Source organism: Apteryx rowi, unplaced genomic scaffold, assembly GCF_003343035.1.
Source record: "Apteryx rowi isolate R43461 unplaced genomic scaffold, aptRow1 scaffold_98, whole genome shotgun sequence".
Lineage (NCBI taxonomy): Eukaryota > Metazoa > Chordata > Aves > Apterygiformes > Apterygidae > Apteryx > Apteryx rowi.
Window position 1 is genome coordinate 2,359,107 of NW_020451293.1, and position 22,819 is coordinate 2,381,925.

The 22,819-nt window shown below is 44.8% G+C and overlaps 2 protein-coding genes across 3 annotated transcripts in view; both read right to left on the minus strand.

Annotated features, from left to right (window-relative positions):
• Window positions 1–22,819, minus strand: part of MAPKAPK3 (mitogen-activated protein kinase-activated protein kinase 3) — a 131,625-nt gene that overhangs the window by 88,961 nt on the left and 19,845 nt on the right. Inside the window, exons 3-5 of the mRNA XM_026055077.1 lie at window positions 22,350–22,446; window positions 12,567–12,620; window positions 1,926–1,997 (exon numbers count right to left, since the gene is read on the minus strand). The gene's annotated coding sequence lies outside the window, so the exon portion shown is untranslated. The remainder of the gene's footprint in view (window positions 1–1,925; window positions 1,998–12,566; window positions 12,621–22,349; window positions 22,447–22,819) is intronic.
• The window catches only part of HEMK1 (HemK methyltransferase family member 1), a 105,499-nt gene that overhangs the window by 30,864 nt on the left and 51,816 nt on the right, over window positions 1–22,819 (minus strand). Inside the window, exon 12 of one of the 2 annotated variants that reach the window (XR_003251799.1) lies at window positions 1,926–1,997. The gene's annotated coding sequence lies outside the window, so the exon portion shown is untranslated. Of the gene's footprint in view, window positions 1–1,925; window positions 1,998–11,873; window positions 12,624–22,819 lie in introns of those variants that run through there. The other variant, XR_003251798.1, reaches the window with a different exon arrangement.

The following is a 22,819-nucleotide window of genomic DNA, read 5'->3' on the forward strand; positions in this document are numbered from 1 at the left end:
GCATTTCTTCTGGGTTTTCTTCTTCAGAGTTTGACGTTTGACCATGGAACAAACTAAAAGTTTACCCAAACAGATGCAGGCCATTTTTTCAGTTAACTTTTTCAGCCACCACTAAGGTCACAGCTGTATTTTTCCAGCAAACCAACTGTGTCACAGGATCACCTCTCAGGACTTAATTCTACACATCACCAGGAAGTATTTCTGCTCAGTTAGCATAAAATGCAAAGCCATTTCTCAAAGGGTTTGCCTTGATCAACACTCCGAAATTCTCCATTTGCATGTCTCCATCTCCCAACTATAACTACTAACGCTGGGCAGCAACGGGATTTCTCATACCAGTTCCCCTCTACTGCAACCATCTACAGTTCACCAGTGGGTTTTCTAGGACAAAGGCTTGGGCAGAAAACCTTGAAAGCCTGAGCCAAGTGAATTGCATCAATACTTAATGAGGACAGTGTGCCAGTGCTAATTACTTCACTGTCAATCAGTTTATCAGAAACACCCAACAGAAAGATGTGTTCATCTTTCAAGCCCTGTCTTGCRTCTCCAAGTGCCCCACCTTGCCTTCCTCTGCTGCCAAAACATCTGGACAGTCCCTTCTGCCCTGACAGTGTGGTTTAGAGGGGGTGACAAAGTCTCCAAGCAACAATATAATATATCCCATAAAAAAAATGCAGTAAAAAAAGGAGTGAGAAACCAAGGTATAATCTACTGTGTTAAGATACTGTAGGTCCAGAGTGGAGCATCTTCTTTGTTGCTCTATGAGGATGCTGTAAGACAACATGGAAATGTTGAGCTAGTGCCTCTCTGGAAAGGCAGAAGGCAGCTGGAACAGCGCAGTGTTGGAGAGCTGCATTTATTCTCCTCCCTTTCTTAGGAAAGCTGGGGAAATTAAATTAAATACAAGAACTCATTCTCTTCAGTTAGCACCCATCTGCCTTCAGCTTTTTTGCATGACAGTCCCTCCTTTCCTCTTCCCTGTGGTCACTTTAGGCAGTAGCCAGGCTCTTCCAGGAAATCAGAGAGAAGAAGAGCAGAATCGCTATTCTGCCAGGCTCAGGAGATTGTAAAAAGAAACTCATTTTTAAAAAAGGGGTTTTTTATTGCTTCTGCAGATCTGGCTTCTGTGTAGCATGACACACAGAGTAGCTCTTACAACACACAGACAGTGAAGAATTCAGATTAGGGGTGTACAGGGAGAAGGGGAGATAGCTCTGAACCAGTCTTGGAAACATGTGGATCCTCAAGTGCATGTCAGAAGAGCAACAGGCTTGTATTAGGAATCAGGGAGAAAAATCCAATCCCTCTTAAATCTACCATTTTGAGGAGCTGCTGAACTCCCAGTTTAAACTTTTTTTGACATGCATAAACTCCATGAGTTTAACACTGGACTTTCTGGGGCAGGAGGAGGAAGAAAATGCCACCCAACATGGCAAAGCAACTCAGATCTCACCCRGGGGAATCTGGAGTAACTGACCATGAATGGAAAAAACAAATTCAAGATTTTAAGGGGTGAATCTAACTCAAAAAATATGGAAACCAAAAAGAGCTATAAGGTCACCTCTTAAACCATTAATATCTTGTAGCTCACACAGGTTTGGGGAACACTGTAGCTGAAAGTCCACTAAATCGATTACAATATTACTATTTATTACTATTTTAGTACTATTTACTATTATTACTAAATATTACTGTTTTCAGTACTTCTCACTCATGTTGTATGGGCTGATAAAATGACTTTTGTGATCTTAAATGTCAGAAGGGTTAAATAAGAGCTGGTGAAAAAGCCCCTATCTACAGCCATCTGAGTAGCAGTATTGGGAATGTGTGTGTTGAGAATGCTTATTTACAGGTAGCTCCCTGTAGACAACCTAAAGAACAAATGATCCAGAATGCCAGCTCACAGGAACTGGAGACAAACTTACATTTGATTTACTCAGGAAAACTCTCCAAAGCTGGTCTTGGGTCTTTGATTGTACAGAAGTTAGAATAGCAATCTGTAATAACCAAACAAGAGAGAACTAGTTATTTCCTACAGCAAGAAAACTTCAGGAAGGAACTGTAAGAAACATTCATCACATTTCCAAAAACGTGTGGGAGAGAGACAAATTAATAACTGATGGAATTAGACTTTTAAACATATACATAGCAGAGCCCAGATCCCCTTACTTTGCCAGATATAACACTCCTATCAATCTAGTCTATATGTGTACTTAAAAAAGAGAGAGATGTTCATCCAGTGTAATACAAAGTTTCACTCTGGACTCTGGGGATAAGGCTGAAGGGCAGGAAGATGTGACATCCCCAGAGCATAGCTAGCTTGGCACCGTCTGTTGGAGACTTTGAAAATCTACCAAAGAGTGTACAAAACCTCCCTCACAAAACCATTTCTGACCAAGTCCCTGATGCAGATCAAGCAGTCTTCAATGCAACTCTTCACATAAACTATCAAAATAAACTAAACATAGTATATTTTTAGTTTGCTGACTATTTTATGGACTCCTAAAAGGTGGCCGTTATTTCTTCTGTTATACAGAAGACATTTTTTTAAGCAGACATTTTTCATGGCCCACACTGAAAATGTGAGAAATCCCTGCACCAGAAGAGCCAAATTGTCTCACCTGAGCATACGCACAATAAGGGATTAATATCAGCCTGCAAGGAGGGCCTGCATATTCGCTCCGTCTCTCTGTGCCATAGACTAACAAAGGAGATCAAAGAGGCAACAAATGAGCATCAGTTTGGGCCTTCCCCTTCATCTCCTCCTGGTTCATATGCAGCCAAACACAGCTGCATACGAGCTGCCTTCGCCACCTGCTCCGAGGCTGGGATTCAGCTCCTACGTTTTCAAAGGCTGCACAGCATTCAAAAATACTATGCGGAGTAACTGCCTGGGAAACAGATATTCCCGGTCCTGAACTGCAGAGCTAGGAAACATGAATAAAACCGAAAACATGGAACAGTTTACTGCAGGTTTGGTCCTTGACTCAACAGCTAGCAAAGTTCGCCCAAGAAAGGCTGGCAACCTGAAACTGATATAAAAATAGTGCCTTTTTACAAAGCCAGCGCCAGCCAAATCATGTAACAAATCCCTGAACTTCAGGTTGTTGCTGCACTGCGTTGCAACATTTTGAAACCGCCCAGAACAAAACTCTTGTCTATAGGCCAGAGCCTTTTGTGAAAACCAGGAATCTCCATATGCTGTTAGCAGAGGGAATTCTGTATACATACATATACGTGACGGCACACACCATTCCTCCTTACTAGACAGGAATGATACATATATACCTATGTAATATACACTCTTGAACAGCTACACATATGCACACAGGCACATACAAACAACAAACTATATGTGTATCTGTTTATTACATTGTCCCAGGAAAAGCTTAAATGAGAGCAAGCTGCAGTCACAAATTCATCAAAGCAAAGAAATGAAGCAAAAAAAAAAAAAAAAAAAGCAGGGTAGCTCTTAGATGAAGAGGGTTTGGGGAACAAGGAGTCCGTGGGTTAGATTTTGCCTGGGCTCTGAAGACTTTATGGTAGGGACAGGTGAAGTGAAACCCGAGGAGGGTAACTTTAGCCAGAGAGAGTGAGATAGAAATAAACAATATTATTCCTGGAAAGAAGGAGTAGTAGCTGTCCCTTTGCCAAAGTGCACTCCAGTCCAGAGCCTATTAGCTGCAGATTCCTTTCTGCGCTCCACCTCCCGGTGTCAGGGCAACGGTCCCGGGTCTTGACGTCAAAGCTGCCTTTTGTTTGCTGCACAGACTTTCCCCTTCTGCAGGTTGAGCAGACTGAGGTATGGAAGCAGCTGGGGCGAAGTGCTCTGCTCTGACCAGATCTGCAAACTCACTGCAAGCCTCCAAGGAAAGTCCTCTCCCCTCATTAGTAATTTCAACCTTTCCAGTGGAAAGAAAACGTAGTTCAAGATGTCTAAATTGTTTTATGTCGAAATTGTGCTTTTGCTAATCTTGCCTTCAACTCGTGCCCTGTGTGTTATCTGCTGTGGTTTTATCTTGCATTATTTAGACTGCAAGATCTGCCAAGCAAGCGCTCTTTCTCTTTCCATATGCATGTGACAGAGTGTAAAATTACCTCTGTAACTGTCAGATATATTAGGAGAGAATGCTCACAGAGACCATTTTACCTGAGGGATAAACTTCCAGGTGTTCCAGGATAGTACTCAGGGACAGCAGAGAGGGGGAGGAAGAGTAAGCCTAGGTGGTACTACAAAATCCTTCCACCTCTCTGACCCTGAGACAGCTAGAGACAAATTGGTTGTTTTCCAAAGCTGACAGAAGACCGTCCTCTGCTAGTCCCGACGACTTGGGCCATACAAGCCATTCCTTGTCCTTCAAATCCACCCGATGGCCAGTCCCAAAATAAAACCGTGCTGGGGGAGCATGGGGGAAGAGGGGCCTGCAGTAGAACTAGCTGTGTTAGTTCAGGGTTCTCTGCTGAAGAGGCCCTTTAAGAGCAGTCACAGTAAGATTATTCCACTCCTAATATAAATTCAAAACTTCCTCTATTATAATCTATACCTTTTGTCTTTAAAGGCCAAAATTGCAGATAAATGAAGAGATGTCAAGAAGAAATGGAATAACACAGTCATGTATACTCCTAAAAACTGGCACAGAAACCAGCCCTTACGTATTTCCGAGCGGAGATGCCGGCTTTCTCACGCGCTCAGTTAAGAGGTGACCACATCCGGCATCCCTCCTTTTGACAGCAGTGTACCTGACTCTTGCTGGGGTATGCCACTATGGAGGCCCTGCTATCCCCCTGCTGCTGAGCCTCCCAAAGCTCTCTCCCCCCCTCCATAGTGGAGTGCAAGGCTCTTACTGCTGTTCTCCTAACAGAGGTATGCTGCAGGCTCTCCTTTTTCTCCTTCTGAATGTTCAAAGCGGGGGAACCTTTGGTAGCTTTTCTTCTTGCTAGATGCTCAAACTAGTACTTCATGATTTTTGGATGAGTACTGTTGCTGAGTCTGTAAATCTGTAACTGGGTGAAAAAACAGGACTATTACCTCCCGGCTAAGGCAGGGGGCCATCACTGCTGGGATGCAGCATTGCTAGGCTCTTAGTAGCTAACCAGAAGAACCGCATATGCTTCTGCTAGCAAAATACAGACCTTCCTGTCACCTCTGCTGTCAGGAGACTATACGCTCATCCCAGGCCAAGATGTCTCATTCCTTGTAAGCGCAATTTGTGAGGCAGAATGCAAGTGGCAGAATGCATCTAAACAGAGCCTGGTCATCCTACTGACCTGCAGAGAAACCAGACCTTCTCAAAGAACTGCACTATATCCCAGCTACTTAGGACAAGTTGTTAACTAACTAGCATGAGTAAACCTTCATTCAAGAGCATACTTCCTGGGCAGGAGGAAGGAGTGCTGAGCGGAGCCCGTCATACAGTTATATTTCCCTCTCGTGTCTTTCAGCCGAACTATAAGCACACACATAAACAGGGGAACTGGGTGTCACATTTATCCTCTTTTAAGCTCCTTCTAGTGTTTCTCAGGAAGTCATTCTAAACAGAATGGAAAGGCGTGGGTTTTTTTGCTAGTTCTCTTACAGCAGGGAGGCACAAACTAACTAACTGCGTTTATATTACCAGCGCAAGCGGGTTGTAGCCGGGGGCAGACACCACGAAGCCTGCCGGCTCCTACAGTCTGCTCTAGAGCTGCTGCGGTGGCAGCGCTGTACCAAACAGGGCTCTGGCGTTTCTCCATGCCCTGCCAATTTAGTCAAGTCACTGCTGAGATAAACAGAACCTCTTAGGCCTCGTACAGGTTCCTTCTCCAATACAAAGACACTGGTAACTTGGACTTAGCTCATGTCACATAGCCCTCCCTAAAACCAGGCTGCRGTGCAGAGAGAGAGTATTTCCAGGTATTGGAGAGACGGCTATTCCGGTAACTTAGCACTCCCCTCCCACTCCGTCAAAGCAGGGGAGCGAGCGGCACAAGGCTTATCCCAAGTGTTCTGGACTTGGGCGACAGGTCTCAGCGAATCGATAGACTGAAACACCAGTAGTAAGGGTGTCAGGCTAGAACAGGGAAGAAAACCACAGATTTTTACCTCATTATGAGAAAGAATTATGAATCCAGAGCCAGAGGCTCCGAGAAAAACAATAAATATCCGGAGAGGTAATGACTCCCAGAGCATCCTCCTACTGGGGCGGCTGGTTTAGGCCAGCACCAGGTTCTTAAAGAGCCTGAAGCAAGGCAAAACCACTTCTCAGGACCATGGCTGTTGTCCAACCTTCAGCAAGCAGCCTGGCTCCCAGGGCAGGGATCCGGTGCCGCACCAACTCTGGCCTCTCCTGCCTCCCAGCCCTTCTCCCTCTTCCACGCTGCGCTCAAACAACACAGGACGCTTGCTCGAGGAACAGACCTCCTCTCACAAAAGCCTGATTACTTTCATTTGTAGTGGCACGAAGGGGYGTTTCCTACCTAAAAAACACAAACATAGCTGAAAGGTCCGAATAGTCTCAGCGAGCCAAATAACATTGTTATCGCCGTCCCGGCACTGAGCAGCGAGTCAGTCCTTTGCGTACTGCCGCCGGGCAAGCTCTGGCTTTCCCCCCAAAGGGAGGCAAGGAGGGCAGCCTGCTCGAAGCACCACCGCTGCCTTTACCCCTCCAGCTCTGTCACCCTTTTTCTTTTGCTCGTGRTGGGGGCGCAGAGACAGAGGGGAGCGCGAGTCCTGAGAGGAAGTGAGTCAGGGAACCTGCACCCCGTCAGAGGGGGAAGCGTGACTCAGAGCCCCGGGTGCTCGCCTCACGCTCCGGCGCCCTGGAGGAGGTGATAAGATGGTGTAATCCCCGAGATAGCTTGCTGCACATCCTAATTCTGCTGATCCTCCCAGGGGAGGGGTGCCTCTGCTGAGTACTGTACATTAGCTGATTTCTTAGAATAAACGGTGACAGCTCCCGGTGAGCTCATTGCGTGGGAGGAGGGATGCTGGGCTCCCTGCCTAGGCTGTCAGAAGAACGAGTAGCTACAGAAGCACTGAATTTATTGAGAGCTCAGCAAAGACCTGGCAGAAACCTCTTGTTTAGTCTATTTGCTCTTCTTCCATGAAGCAAGAGCATAGGGACATAAGTGCTTGAAAGCCACAAAGGAAACGACTATAACGCAAAGGGCAGGATCTAAGAGAGAGAATTTGAGATGGAGGAGAAGGACAAACGTGATGGCAACAGAAGGGGAAGAGACAGTCTGTGGGGTCAGGACCGGTGAGAAGGCATTCGGTGAGAGAGGGAAATGAGAGACAGGGAAATGAGGTACAGTGAAAGAAGCCAGAAAYGTAGGCCAGATAAGAAGCCTGACAGAGAAGCAAGGAGGAAAGAGAGAAGAGGCAGAAGAGGAGGGAGAGTGGCTTGGGAGTGATGAGGAAGGTACAGCGAAAACAAAATGCCTGTGGGCTTGAGAGAGCCAAGCAGCAACAGAGGAGAAGTGCTGTGCTGAGGAAAAGAGGCAGCCATCCCTTTTGTATGCTTGGTACACGCCAGAGCCAGAGCTTGCGTTTCTAGGTCCCTATTCAGCTGTGTAAAGGCCATTCCTGAATAACATCTGCAGCCCAAAAACAGGATGACGGAACATGACACAATATTGCCCTTTCTCAGCCATACAGAATTGCCCTTGTTTCCTTACCATGAATGCAAGCGCTAGCAGTACAAGCAAGCACAAGATTTCCCATCAGGGAGCCAGCTGGTTCTCAGCACTYTGTGTGCGTTTGCACAGCAAAAGGGTCTCAGGTCATGAGCAGGGCTTCTCGAAACATCTACAGCGCAAATAATGCTCCCAGGCACCTCCAGGAGCTTGATGCTCACTGAACTTCCAAACTCCCACCCTCTTCTCCCAGAGACAAACCCATGCCTACAAAATTTCTTTTGCCAACAAACTTTGGATATTTAAGATGAACTAAGGAAGAACTAAGAAGAAGGACTCACTGCCCCAATGGGTGGCATGCCTGGTGTGAATGCAAACTTGGAGCACACTGGTGCTACTCTTACAAAGCTGGTCATTTAGATATAAAAGGCACCTTCTCTTTCTTTTCAAATGCACCAGTGTCAAACCCTACTAAACAATCAAGCTCATAGGATGAGTTAGGGAAATCCAGGCCTGGTTATAGAGGAAATTCACTCTTAATAAGTATCATTTTCAGAAGAGACTATTACATTCTTCCCAAGAGAGCTTTACAGTTTTAAACACTCAGGTACATGCAACTTTTGTATTAGTATTTAGCTGCAGCCACAGAGGGCCTGTGCGTTTGAAGCAGGATGTCTAAGATGTATTTCAAGCACTGTTATGGAGTCCTAAGTGTGCACAATATACCACTGAGCAGGAAACATGCAGCCTTTTGACTGCAGATTTGTTATCCTATTTCTGTTTGAGGCAARAGCCAGAAATGACCAAATCATCAGTTTTGGAGACTTTTACACTCAACCGAGGGTCAGCAAAGATGCTGTCTGAGACTCAGAAGACCTGGAGTCTATCTCATTGCTGCCCTGACTTGCTGGCTGGCCTTGGACAAACCACGCGGTGTACTACTTGTGTTTCACGTTCCTTTTCCCCTGCTTGCCTCACTGATGTTGAATGCGAGCTTTCTGGGTGTGGGCTGCTGGACAGTATATGCATTAATTGCATCCCAGACCGCAAAACGCTGAATGCTTCAGTAATGGAAATAATAACGAGTACTCTAAGTTTTGTGCCTGGTATTTCTAGGACAAATGTCACAGCTCGTATGACCTAACACCCCAGGGCTCCTGAGCCTGGGAAGAAGGGCTCTGTATGGGAACTGCATGCTGGGGAGCAGGCAACTGCCCCCAGAACTTCTCCTAACTAAAGAGGAACATTTGTATTACAAAACCCTAAAATCCCCTAATCAAGGGAAATTCTTATTTCTCACCCATGAAAACGCAAAGCTGCTGGAATACCAATTTGCTGGAAAGCTTTGCCAAATTTTGTGATTGTTATCGTGGGCTCAGTGAGACTGTACGCTGCACTTCTCTGTTTTACAGAGGAGCAAGATGTGGTCACAGTCTGTTACTCAGCAATATGGGACAACTCTACCTTGTTCCTGTGGGTGGTTATCTGCGAGGTCACGGTGCAGGGGTAGAAACCACTGGTGTCATGTTTTTAGCAGGTGTTAATTATGATTCCCCCCCGCAACCATTCCTCCATCTTATGGGCACAGCATGCAGCTGTGTCCAGCAGAGCCAGTACTCATGGGTTTTTGTTTAAATGATGTTTTGCGAGCCTGACTCAGCTGCTGACACCTCCTCACCACACAGGATGCCTGCACACTTTTGCACTGGCCCTGGTTTTTTCCTTTAAAGCTGTGCTAATAAGGAAAGCATCAGGTGGAAGGCTGTTGATTTTTCTGGTTACTGTTTTTCAAGATGCTTGTCTGGCCTAGGCCACTTCCAAGAATTGAGCAGTTTTACCAAAGAAACTTTTACAGGCTCATCAGTAGCATGAACATCACTGCTCTGGCGACTTCCCACTCCATAGCAAGAATTTGCCCAGACCAAAATGAGCCCCCACACAACAGATGGGCTGAGTGGCGTGTTCAGAGACCCACCAGAGGTAGCACCTTCAGCACCTTTGCATGGCCGCACTCCAAAGATGGCAGGCAGCCTCTGGCACCATGCATTTACACTTCCCCAGAATACAGGCTTGAGGAGGAAAAACCATCCCRCCCCTGTTTACCCAGGCAATCAACCAAACCACAGTGTTTCCACAGCGGTGGTCGAGGGGAGGTGGAAGATCGGGTTGTCCGGACTGTCCCCTCCCAAGAGGCCACACTCTCGGACAGGATTCCCACAGCACAGCCTCTTCTCTGCCTCGCATGGGCAGCTCTACAGGTTGCTGAATATTCAACCTTAAACTTGAACAGCAGGAGATTCCTTCAAGCAATAGGATGGGGCAAARCACAAACTTATAAATCCCAGTGCCAAGAGAATCGGTCACTTCCATGAGCTCCACGCAGGCACAGAAATCTGCAGTCATCTCATTACACACAACTACCAATGCCAACTTGGAAACAGTGGATTTGACATCCCGGGTTACCCCATTCGGTGCTTTCTTCTGTGTGTGCCCGCTTTGCCAGATGCCTGTGCTGTCCTTCCCTTTGGGTTTATTTATTTTCCTGCATGAAAGCACTGAGGAGCTGGAACCAGGTGCCAACCCTCCTCAGAGCCGGACAGACAAAGTAAAGCCTCCAGGCTGACGCAAATCAAGCTAACAAGCTGCATCAAGTGTGATGTTTAAACCAATTTTAGGCACAAAGGGAAAGGAAAGGGACTGTCTTCTGAATAAGGAAAGTCAGAAACATGGAAAGAGAAAACTCTTGTTTTGCTTAATTGCAGCCATGGAAATAGTATTAAAAATACCCACAGCTATTATATTCTGGTAACTTAAGCTGTTTTCTGCATCTCATCAGATTCATCATAGCCCCCAGACTCGGAGAAATTTGGGACCAGGGAGGGGGTGGCTGTGACAGTCACAGCTGTGGAATTACAGCTTTGGGCAGCTCAAAGAAAGAAGCAAACAAGCCAGTATGCTTCCAGTGGCCCAGTAATAGTTGCTATTTCCACATATCTCTGTGCCTGGGGACCCCAAAGGCATTAATAAACCCTCACAGTCCCTAAGTGAAGCAGAGTACCACTACGTCCTATATTACAGACTGGGAAAACTGAGACACCGGAAAGCAGCACTTGGCCCCTAATCACGCAGCAAGAAACAGAATCCAAATGGCAAGATTCACAAACTACAAAGTCCTCCTCATTATCCATAGCACAGATGCAGACCCCCATATAAGCAATTCTCTTTAACTGACTGGAATTTGCTCTCTGTCATACATAGTCTTCATATGGCTCTAAAAGCAGGGAGTAGCATTATCGAATGTTCTGTGCATCACCACATAGCACCACGCTGTAATTACCCTCTCAAAGTATAACTGAACTGGGATGATTTTGGGGAAGCTGGGAATTTGGGGGAGGTTGAGAAGTTCTTACTGGCCTGGTCCCTTGCTCCAGCTCTTCTGCTCCAGAAGGCACTTTCCTTACCGAAGCACAGAGCCTGGGGAAGGGCTGGCCACCAGAGCAGTCTGGCTGGCTGAACAGCTGCTTGTGCTTCAGTTTTGCCAGGCAAGATTTAAAAAATAAAAGGTGACCCCRGCATAGAGCTGTTGAAGCTGAGTTACATAAGGGATACATTTTGCCCATGATGTGATACTGCCTTTCAGATTGGCTCCCAACCACCTGACTCGGATGAATAAAGCCTTTGTCCCTTTTAAAAAGATCACAGCAAAGAGCAACCCAGTCCCTTTTGGTGCAGTGAGGGTTAATCCAGGCTAGAGAATGCGAGGGATGAAGATCAGCTCATCTTTTCCATTCAGGCAGATCCTGCTCCAGAGCATGCTGGTTTCTCAACGCTCGGTGTCTTGGTGACTTCCAGGAACAGTGAGCTAAACTCAGCTGCTCTTCCCAGCACCAGCTGAGGGGGCGGCAGGGGATGGAACACAGCCCTGTTCTTGGAAGGCAGGAAAAAATAAGGCTCTGGCAGCGCTGTGCAAACTCTCCTCCCTCCCTCCTCCCCTCCCCAAAAGCCTCTCTCAAGCATCTCTGTAATTCCTCAGGGTGAAGCGGCGTTGCTTTTTCTGTTTATCAAATAAACACAAGAGCAATGCAAGGAAACTGCAGGCAGTGCTCACACAGAGAGAGGTTAAGTTAATCAAATAAATAAATAAGCTCGTCTYGGTGAGCTTCTACATGCCCCACGGTTTTGCTCAGTTTAGTGCATGACCTACTGTACTTCTTAACATTTTCCTGTAGATAAACACAGAAAGCTGCAGAACCATCCAGTTCATGGAAACTATTTTTGGCTACTTTATCTTTATGCAATACAAATTCCAAGAGATGATTGGATATTTGAACTTCTCCCAGCCTGCCTGCCTGTGAAGGGAGCAGACAGTAACCTCATTGCTATTTTTCTGTGGAAACAAACATCTTTTAAAGAGATGACAAGTATCTGGCTTGTAGGTGCAGCACTCTGAATGAGATTCAGGGAACTAGCGCAGTAACCAGCTGCAAAGAACGTGAGGATAGGCTTCRGGCACACAGAAAAGGAAAAGAGGAGTTCATCTCTGTTTTATGTTTCCCCATAAGCTGGACTTGGAATACAAGGCTGCAGCAGTGAGTTGCAACTGGAGGCAGAAATCCTGTTGTGAAGTTTGCAGCCAGCAGCTCGGATGGATGAGAATTCCCACCATCTTTTACAGAGGTTCGAGTCTGGCTCTGCTGAAAAATAAAAGTCTATACAAACMGAGTCGGTAGGCCTCAATTTAGCACCCAGCAAGCCGGCGCCCTTGTTGTACAGTTTGGCCCCTAGGCCCGTGAATGAACGGGTCACAAGGCATCTCCGACTAACAACTGGTCACCCCAGGACAGGGCCATGGCGTGCTGCCATGCGGGCGTTGCAAGGGAAGCTGTTCCCTGCGATATCCAGTAGCTGCTCAGCAGATAAGACTTCTGTTTCCAGTGCAATCAGTCTCTCACCTATTACAAGCGTTCCACGTGCTTAAAATGCTGTGGGCTTTGGGGTTTTTTTGGCTGCTGAAAAAAAAAAAAAAGAGAGCGTTAACCTGCATGGTTACACCGGATGCTGCAAAGTTCCTGCAACGCCAAGGCCGCACATGCATGTTTAGAAGACAAGATGACTTTCTTGTCATCTTTCATGGATTTCAAGGCTAAAAAAATCAGAGGGAATAACAGAAAGCAAAGCAGAACCAGCAGCAAACTACGAGACTGGTTTTCAAGTTGTATAACGTTTTTTCCACTTGCTGATTTCAAGGTTCAAACATCAGCTAAGAGATTGAAGCACTCTGCTGTCCCCCACAGATTTCTAAACTTCACCAGCATGACACATCATTTCTCTTTGCTACCTTCATTAGAAAACATGAAGTGAACAGTTGGGCACTAGGGGTTTTTTTTGGTTTTTTTTTTTGGTTTTTTTTTAGCCGTGTAAAAGGGACTGTGATGATCCAGCTGCTTGCCTATAAATCAATGTAGATGTGCTGATTTACACCATGTAAGAAATTGATTCATTAGCTCTAATTAAACATAGGCCAAAGCTACATAATTTAAATTTGAACAGTGCTCTTGAACACCCTGTTCAGCCCAGGAACTGGGATTTGCCTGGTGCCTTCCTATATTTAGCATACAGTAACGTAACTGAAGCAGCAAAATTAGACCTGCAAATAGACTGGTTTCTCAGTACTTAATCAARGACCTTTTCCTGGAACTGCAAAGGGCTCAAATTAAAAGAAAGGAATATGTAGTAATCAGCTCCATGGAGGCAGAAGGAAACCACCATGAGTTTAAACTGCAAACACACTCTCTGGTCAGCTGAATGTACCGTTGTTTAAATTAAATGTGGCTTCACAGTGACCGAGGCCAGGGATTGCATGAAACACTTCAGAATGCGCAGCTCACATCCAAGGACTTACTGAGTAGAGACAACTCTTAAGGTCTGTAATTCACGGTTTAATAAGAAYGTCCTTGGCCCTCAGTCCTGAACAGATGAAGATGACAGGTCTGGGGTACCTCTGCAAAAACAGCAGTCTGTTACTGTCAGTGACTTGGCTGAACAGCAACAGATATGGAAAGGAGTGACTAAAAGATAAATTCAGTGTACAAACTGCAACATACATAAAATAGGCAAGGATCACAGTGCTGCAGCCCTTAATAACAAATGGAGGAAAGAAGGGAGGAATCCAAGGCATGTGGCACTGCTCTTGTTCAAAGTCCCTAGTAATAAATCTTACAAGATAAAATAGAACACTATTTTCTGGCCTTTTCTTCTTAATCTATTTTTTGTTGGGGGGGGGACTGAATAGAAGAATTAATTTAAAAACATTTTCTCTGTCACCAGTTTTCATATTGCTATTAAGAAAATCCCCCCTCCTCATTCTAGTCCAAGAACTGCAGCAAGAATAACACAAAGAAAACATCATTCTGTAAGCTGAAATATACTCAGACGCTTAAGAAGTGTTGAAATACTTTAGAAATTGTCAAAGCTTGCAGGGGACAGTGAATGAAAGGGAGCTTTGYAGTTATGTATTTCTACAGGATCAGCACCACAAGCCTCCCAGTGCTGCTTAGGACACACACAGACCATCGATGTAGCRCTAAGTCAGAGGAAGGTCTTCTTAATACCCTTTGGTGCTGTATTTTCTAGCTTTGGCAATACCCTTGAAGACTTCGGGTGTACCTCCCCATCTCTTATATTTACACTGTATAGTGAACAGACAGGATGGCCTGGCAGGCACAGAGTATGCACCTAGAAACGTCGTCTAAACAGCTTTTGCCCAAAAAGTCTTAGGTCTGAGTTTACTTCCCGCACATAGAAGCTAGTGACTCATCCTGGCAAATTCTCCCTGCGTAATGTGGGATCTCTGCGGGAGCAGGACAGACAAGGCAAGAAGATGACGAGTTCTCCTGCACTGGATCCATAAACTGCATTCCCATCCTCTGCTGTTATGGGAGGGAGAAGGTGAGGAAGGTAAGAAATAAAGGCAAGGAATGGGATATGGGAACCGGACAGCAGTAGCATAAATTTAAAGCAGCCACTGTGACTTTAACTTACCCTGYGCCAAGATGGCTGAGCATGAAGGGCCCAGTCAGCTCCCTCCCTGCCCTCACTGTGCAGTGGAAAAGCAAGGATGGAATCTAAAGTGGAGTCTAAAAATCTTTCACTCTTTGCTCCAGTTATTAGGAATTATGTAAAACTACATCAGGAAACGCGTTTCTTGTGCGGTGCAGATCTTTTTCAATGAAGTTCTCCAGAACATTATGGTAGTAATTAAACTGCCATTAATATTAATGATTCCATTTCTGATTCCATTCCTAATTCCATTTCTTCCATTAGCCTAATAATTAATACTGCTTTCACATCATCATTAAAGAGATCAGCTTGACAGCAGGAATAAAAGATTAGGCTGAGAGTCTTACTCGTGCACAGCATCTAATAATATCAGGTACAAACTGCACAAAGTCCTAGAGTACAAAAACTGACTGACCTAACCTCCAGGTTAACCTAACAGCACAAAAACCTCTCTGATAGTCACAAATACTAGCATTTGCTAGAAGGAAAATCCAAAGAAAGCATTTACTCTCAAATTGCACAACGCTCACTGGAAATGTAAGTACATTTGAAAAATGCACGTCAAATGCAATTCAATGAACCATGCTCTGGGCCCCAGTATTTCGAGAAAAGCCAAGTTATCCTTCTATCAAGGCAATATTAGAGAGAAGCGGGATTGCCAGCTCTGCTGTTGTGGTGAACCCATTCAGGCTGAGGACAGTAGTGCTGTAATGGAGGGCAAGGGAGAAGCTGTGAGACRAAGTTGGTGGGAACGCAGGGAACTGCACAGGCCTATATTATATAAAAGTATCTTTATTATACAATTCAAGGTAGAATCAGCACACTAACTAGTCTAATGCCTCACCCTTGGCCTTGCCTGCTTTTTCTGCCCAAAGGCATGCGGTTTCCTTTAAACAGACTTTTCCTTATTGCTATATGCTTTTGCAGCTAGCGGCTCAAAAGCATTGGCTTGTAAGAGGCACTCAATCAGTCATGTCTTCACAGTATCTTTGAAGAGCTTCCTTAGGCACCAGCTCACACTTCTATGCTCCAATTTGTTACGTAGGAGCAGTTTGGGCTCTTGCATCTCATCCAGGCCTTGAGMCCTCAGCAATAAGAGCCCTGTGAGTGCCCCAATGGATACGTCATCAGCATGTAGAAAGACTTTCCTATAGCTCAGTTTATAAACCTTCCTCTCTTGTAGGGGGTACAAAGGTGGGAAAAGTCACTTAGCTCATAKGTGTGCAGTCTACAGCACATCCAAGTCCTGCAGCTGGACAGTGCCACAGCAAGCAYGGCAGTGAGCACACCTTTCATTTCATGGAGAGGGTAGATGCTACACGGACTCCACGCTCCCTTCCCGGCCTGTCGAAAGAGGCTGCCCTCGTCAGCATCARCATTCAGGACGCTCGCAAAGGAAATTAATTCATAAGTAACCAGGAGTTCAACTCACTGGAGGACAGAAAGATCTAAGAATGACCAGTAAGCTACCGCCTCCGACTGACGGTTAATCCAAAGCTGGTTTTGCTCTGGGGGATGATGGCTTTGAATCTTGGCCAGCTCACTTCCCTCCCAAACCAGCAGCACCTTGGCAGTGACCTTCTTTGACCTTTTTTTTTTTTTTTTAAATTCAGGGACTTGAACCAGCTGTTCCTAAAGAAGCAGGAAGGTCCTTCTGTCCTGTAAGAGTTACAAGAGGCCTTAAATCACATAGGTACACAAGGGCATCATCTACCCCAGGGTTAGTCACTAAGCCCACAGAGAAAGAAGGAACTGGGGGCGGAAGTCTTTCACTCTAAACTCTCCCCATTATGGTTTTGTTTGAATGATCCACTTCCCCTTTTGGCATATTGGAACCCCAGCCAAAAATCCAGTGTCCTAGATTTCCCCTGCATTAAAAATTGCCATCCACAGACCACCTATCCTCTTAGCAGCTCCACTGGGGCTCCTGGCTACAAGCTATCTGAATATGCACTTTCTAAAATGCTTATTTCTAGTCAGTGTTTTATAATACTTTTTTCCCCTGTGGTCTAATAATTTAGAAATTATTTCATTATCCTCCTATGATTCAAGTATATTATTCTGCTATGATTCAAAGACAGACCAGAAATACTTATTAAAAGCTTCTACTTATTTTCATCATCRTTAACAATTATACCATTTTCATTTGAAAGAGGCCCTATACAATGCTTTTTTGTTTCAAACAGAATGTTGAAACTCCTCATCATCCTTGAAGATAGCAACCAAGGATAATTTTACATTTCCTTGTTATTTCCAGCTTTCTGCACTTCATTTCTAATTTGTATTAACTGCTACCCATTCTCCCTCCCCTTGCACATCACCTTTATTTTTTTTGCTCCTAACGCTGTCTTCACCACTGAGCAACGATCAGCGTTTATGAGCTAGCCTCCTTCCCAAGGGTGGGATCACAGTTCTTTGCCATATAATACACTGTTCTTAAAGAATGTCTAACTTTAACACTTTTTTTTTCTATAAAGCACTCCTCAGTTTAGCTCAGAATGTCCTTTAACTTGGGTAAATTATATGTTACTAGTTGGGAAAGTCTTCCATTTTGTTCATGTTATCTTTAAAGAGGTCACGGTCATGCAGCTACCGCCAGCTTCCAATCCAGTTCTGAAATCCTTTGCATCCAGGTGTGTTGGGGCCGTCACCTACAGAAACACCATTCAGTGACTTGAAAGCCACCCAGCACATAAATTGCTCCACTCTGAGAGTTTGCACCTGCTGATCTCCATAACCACCACGCAGTTATCCCCTCTAGATGCAAATTCCCCCACTCCAGCTGCACAACAGCTGCTCTGAGCCAAGCTGGGGGCAGGTATTAACATATAACTATTCCCACTCCCTGCTGGTCAGCAAGAACATTTCTGCTGTCATTGGCTTGCAGAGGATCCTCCCTCAGCTTTGACTGGATGCTGGGCTTGGAGTTACACCCTAAAAAAAGTGCTCCCTTTCTTCTACCACCCATTTYGGGAAGTAAAAATTTTATGCCTGGAAAATAACAGAGAGGGGCAAAGTAAGAGCATTAAGTACTGAACTCCTACCATTACAGGAAGGCTTAAGCCATTCTCAGACACCCTCCTGAGGAAGCAATAAAAAGGCAGGACAAGTTTTACTCCTGTGACACACAAAATTGTATGCATTTTATTCTTCTRCTGTAGGGAGTTCTGGGATTCTCTCAGCAACTGTGAGCCATCTTCGTGCGCTTTTGGCTACCTTCTAGTMATCTGGCACCCACATATTATGTCAGCCTAGGTATGTACTCTCATTTCTGGCTGCTAGATGAAACCACACAATCCCTTATTCCTCAGACAATGACTCTTCCTCTGTCTTCCACCTTTCCTACCTCCTCCTTCTCCACGTGCCCCTGCCATAGGAACTGGGGACATTCCCAGCCTTTTTCTGCCTCTCTCCTTATTCCTCTTAGGAGCATGGCACTGATCACAATGCAGCCTGGCCCCTGAGGATGAGCCCCTGCCACCCCTGAGAGAGTCCAAGACAAGGCAAAAGGAAGGGGGAGGGAAAAGATGATCAGGGAAAGAGGCAGAAAGATCCACTAGGTCTCCCTTTTTGGGCAGAATGCTCCAAGATGGAATCCAGAGGAGAAAAATAAGAATGGAGAAGGGTCAGGTGAACAACTGAATTTAATGAAAAGCTGTTTAGCTCCTAAAACCAGATGTCTCTTGCTGCCCAAAAAGAAAATGTTGCTTTCAGCATTTGATTATGTATTTGGTCAAACTGCTCCCTCCTGGCACCTCCACTGAACTGTCCTGTGCAAAGCCAAAGTGGACAAAATACCTCTCAGCCCTGACTGTGTGAGATTCCTCCAGCAAGCTGAAGTCAGGCCCCTCAACCCCTCTGCCCAGGAACCAGGGTCTTCGCAAAATCTCAGTGTGGGAACACTTCTGGTTCCCACCCAAACTGMTATGGCCTACACCTCTTGCCCGAGGCCAATTCTTTTCAGAGGCACAAGCTATTCCCAGAAATCTTGTTCTTCCTAGGACAGAGCATGAAATGATTATGATCAAAGAACCATATTTTCTGGTCTTGGAGAAGGGTGGAAAGAGGTAGAGAGAGACTATTTTTGTAATCTCACTGGACAAATTAGTGGTTTGATCTTAAAGAWGTCTAGGTGCTTGGTGTGTTGAGAACTAACCATGAAAATCGGGCTAACTTAAAAAAAAAATTGCCTAATGGGATCTGTGCTCTGATCCAGCCAATTCCTTATCCACATCTGACAGTGTCCAAGACTTCAAAGGAAAGTAAAAACCAAAAAAAAAAAAAAAATCCATTAGGCAGAAATAAGGAAAAGGAAGGAAAAGGTTCTTTTGAAGGCCTGCCTTGTGCTGGGACTTTGACTCTTCTGTTTTCCCCAGCCTTCTCTCACCTATTTTGTTGTTCATGCATAAGAATTCCCAAAGACAGACCCTGAAGAACACAGCAAAGAGCAGAGAACATGTCTGTTCCCTGACAGCTACCATGGAGAGGATTCAGACTCAAAGGTAAAGGTATACAGTTGTCAGCTGCTCGAAGAAGGCTCTCAGCCTTCTCACTACACGACCAGCCTCTAAGAAGTGGGTGCTATAACCAGCACCCCAGCAATTCAGTATGTCAGTTAGATTAATACTATAATTTAGGTTGGAAGGGACCTCTGTGGTTCATTTAGTCTGTCAAGTTAGCTCCAAGCAGGGCTAACCTACAAGTCAGATTATGTTGTTCAGGGCCTTGTCCAGATGAGTTCTGACACACTAGATCTGCAATTAGTTAGGCTGCAAAAGAAGAAGCACATATGAATAGAACAAGTATCAGAGTAAACAGCTGCATTTGAAAATGGGCTTTTCCCATCTGTAAAATGAAAGTATTGCTATAGACCAGGACACTATTTAACCAAAATTCTTTAAGGCCAAACCAGTGTATAGTCTTGGGTGTGGACAGCAGCCTACAAGCAGTGAGAACAGCCTCCCTGATGATCTTGTAGCTTCCTTAAGTGGTTTACAAATGGTAGGCTACACTCATATGCAATCTATGCAATAATACAATATCAAATAAAATAAAAACTTTAATCATTAAAACTTTTTCAATGATAGATCCCTTTGAGTTACAGAAACAGCATGAAGTCACTAAGGAATGTATTATCACAGATTGACCACCTACACAATCACATTTCTTTCCKAACCTTTTCGGCTCCATTCTATATTATACAAATGGAGAACTGTTTAAAACTGAGCCAATCTGCTAGCATTCTGATAGATCTGGTTTTCAAGAGTTTTTTACTAAAGCAATAAACRAAAAGTCTGACTCCCCACTGGGGATGGATGTGATAGGTGGATCTAGCTTAAGGATTAGGAAAGGACATGACCAGAGGGTGCAAAGAGGAAACTAGAGACACATCTTTTCATGTGCCATGAAACAGCACATTTCTAGTGGTCACTATCTAGTAATATGCCCTCGCCTCCAGTACTGATATCTTCTTATACCCCCAGTTGCTACTGCCGCTGCCTGTGCATTAGAGCAACACAAGTCTGGAAACCCCTGGCACAGGTTACAACCACAGGCTGAATTCCTCTTTGATACCACTTAAGCCAATACGAGTTCTGAGAAACTGTTGCYACACATTCTCTCCATGACGCACTGCTTAATAACCAGCTCTTATTTTGTGCTGGCTTTAGTTTCAGACTGATTTCAGTATATGGCTCAATATACAATACTTTGCAGAAAGGTGAGTTGGGGCTGGGTATCTGGGACAACACCAGCATCCTTGAAGAAACCTATATGCTCTTCTAGCTACATATGAACAAAAGCAATAGTACTCCACTCAGAGTTAATCCTATCTACCAGAAACATTCATCTACACAACAAAAACACCGTGAGAAACGGTCAGTCATTTGGTTCTCACTTAATCTCTCTTGTCTGACACAAAACAAGCAAATCTGTCCCAAAGGCTTAACAAAAAACAATAACCCTCACCTMTGAGGCTCTGGAAACAGCTTTGGTTTAGCAAGCAACCACTGCTTGGGTCAGGTTAGCTGGCTGACATGTTGCCCATGATATGAATGTGAACAATTTTGGCCTTACTTGCAGCGCAGTCACTCCATAAGACTTGAAGGGCTAGTTTCATCCTTGCTCAGAGTCAACGTGGAGTCGCAAAGCATCTTCCCTTTCCCCTCATCCATCAAGACTTAGTTATAGGCCATAGAGGTCCCCAGCAATGAAACACTGCTGACAGAAATCAGGGGATTCTGTGCTGTCGTCCAGAGTTAAAAACAGTCCTTGTGGATAACTTTTCCTAGATCAGCTCCTGAACCGTTCATCCAGGAGAAAGGCAACTAACTTCAACTCCATGGAAAGAAGCCATCAAATCATCTCTGAAGGGTTTTTGAAGCTTGACTAAATAAGCTGTGATGCTCTGTTATGTTCCTTTCTGTGCAGAGGGAATTCAGGTTTTGCTGTATGCAAGTAGTCAATGAAGAGGTGGTGTAATCTATGCTGTTATAATGGAAAACCTCTTTGAGGAAACTGAAGAGCTTTTGCCCTTCTTTTTTTTTGGAGACAGTCTCTTTCTCTGAGTAACAGAATCCGATGAGCTTTGAGATGTGCTGCATGGTCTCCTATTTATCCACACTTTCAGGAAGGAGAAGTCAGGGAAGAAAATGCCCTTTATGAGAAAAGGTGGGTTTAGTGGGAGCTTATTGAGCCTCCAGTACATAGCCTTTAGCTAGGAGATGTGGTTGTTTACTTCTGCTCTAGCTGCACTTTCAGCTTTCAGCAGACAGCTGCAGTCCTTCATTCATTTAAAATGACTTAATATTAACTGAAATAAGTATTTTAACTTGAAACATATAACTTCCAAGAAGAAAAAGATTCTTTAAGGACTACTCACTAACCAATCCTGAAAAGCCAGGCTAAAGCTAAAAGAGCCATTTTCTCAGCTTGTCGCACACTGATCTGTCCTGCTCAGGTGTGGCTCTGCAGTCTTGAGAGCTACGGTTTCTTAACTTTTGCTCATGAGATTTACACCACTGTTTATCAGCTACCTAGGACTGCTTGACAATTACAGCTTAAATATATAAACTCCATCMTCAAATGAGCATTACATTTTCATTTCACACCTGTACACACACAGAATTTGTTAAAAACTAAAGAGTTTTCTCTCCAATCACATATATTACAATACAAATTAACTCTTAAAGCTTTTTTGGAACACAATTAGCTTTTGATCAGATTGGTTTTTACCACTTGTAGCTAATCCCTTGCCCCTCAGCCAGTCAAATCAACCAATATCTGCTGTTCAACTGAAATCGTACTGTGGCACCAGTATTTGTGGGGTCTGTCATGCTTGATTCTTGTCTTGAGTTCTTCTGTGCACAGAGACGGAACTGTGGAAGGAACGGCTGCATTTTATCCACATCTCTTTACTTGGTCATCATATTAAYGGGAAAAAACTCTGAGGGAAACATGTTTACTAAAGCCATTATAAACACAGACAAAGAAGAAAGCAGGAGACAAAAGCCAAAGTCGACTCCTCTGGCGTACCAGCATAAGGGAATTGGAGAGCCTTGGGCAACCCCAACTCTTCCCCTACTTAACATYCCCTTATTTTTAGGGTCCTCCTAGGAGTCCCCTTCTAGAAGCCCTAACTCAGAGGGCAGGCTGTGGGGTAGGAGCTGCATACCCACCATGCATCATGTTAGCAGCAGTCTCAGCAACTCCACCAGCCAGAGCTCAGCCTTAGCATCGTGTTTTATTAGGTCAGCACCTCAAGGTCCACTGTGCCTGTTGGGGCCATCAGAACAGAAAAGGCATAAAAGAAGGACTAGAGTCATTTTTCTGCTCCCAGCACTGCAGGCCGTACGCTGCTACCCTGGGGTGCAACACACTACACAGATCACACCGTGCTCTCAAAGCACAGAAGTGAGCTACCTTGAGTGAAACTCACAGCCGGCAGAGGACTCTGCCCAGGCCTGTGCACAACTTTGGCTTCATTTACATCATTGAAACCAGTTTAAAGAAAGCAAAAAGTAGCTAATCTCTCTCTTTGGGAATGTCTTCTTTCAGGAAAGACTGATTCACTAACCAACACAGCTGGACTTTTTTACTAATTTGGCACAAGACCAATAAGCAGAACAGCAATTCCCTGGCAGCCTTT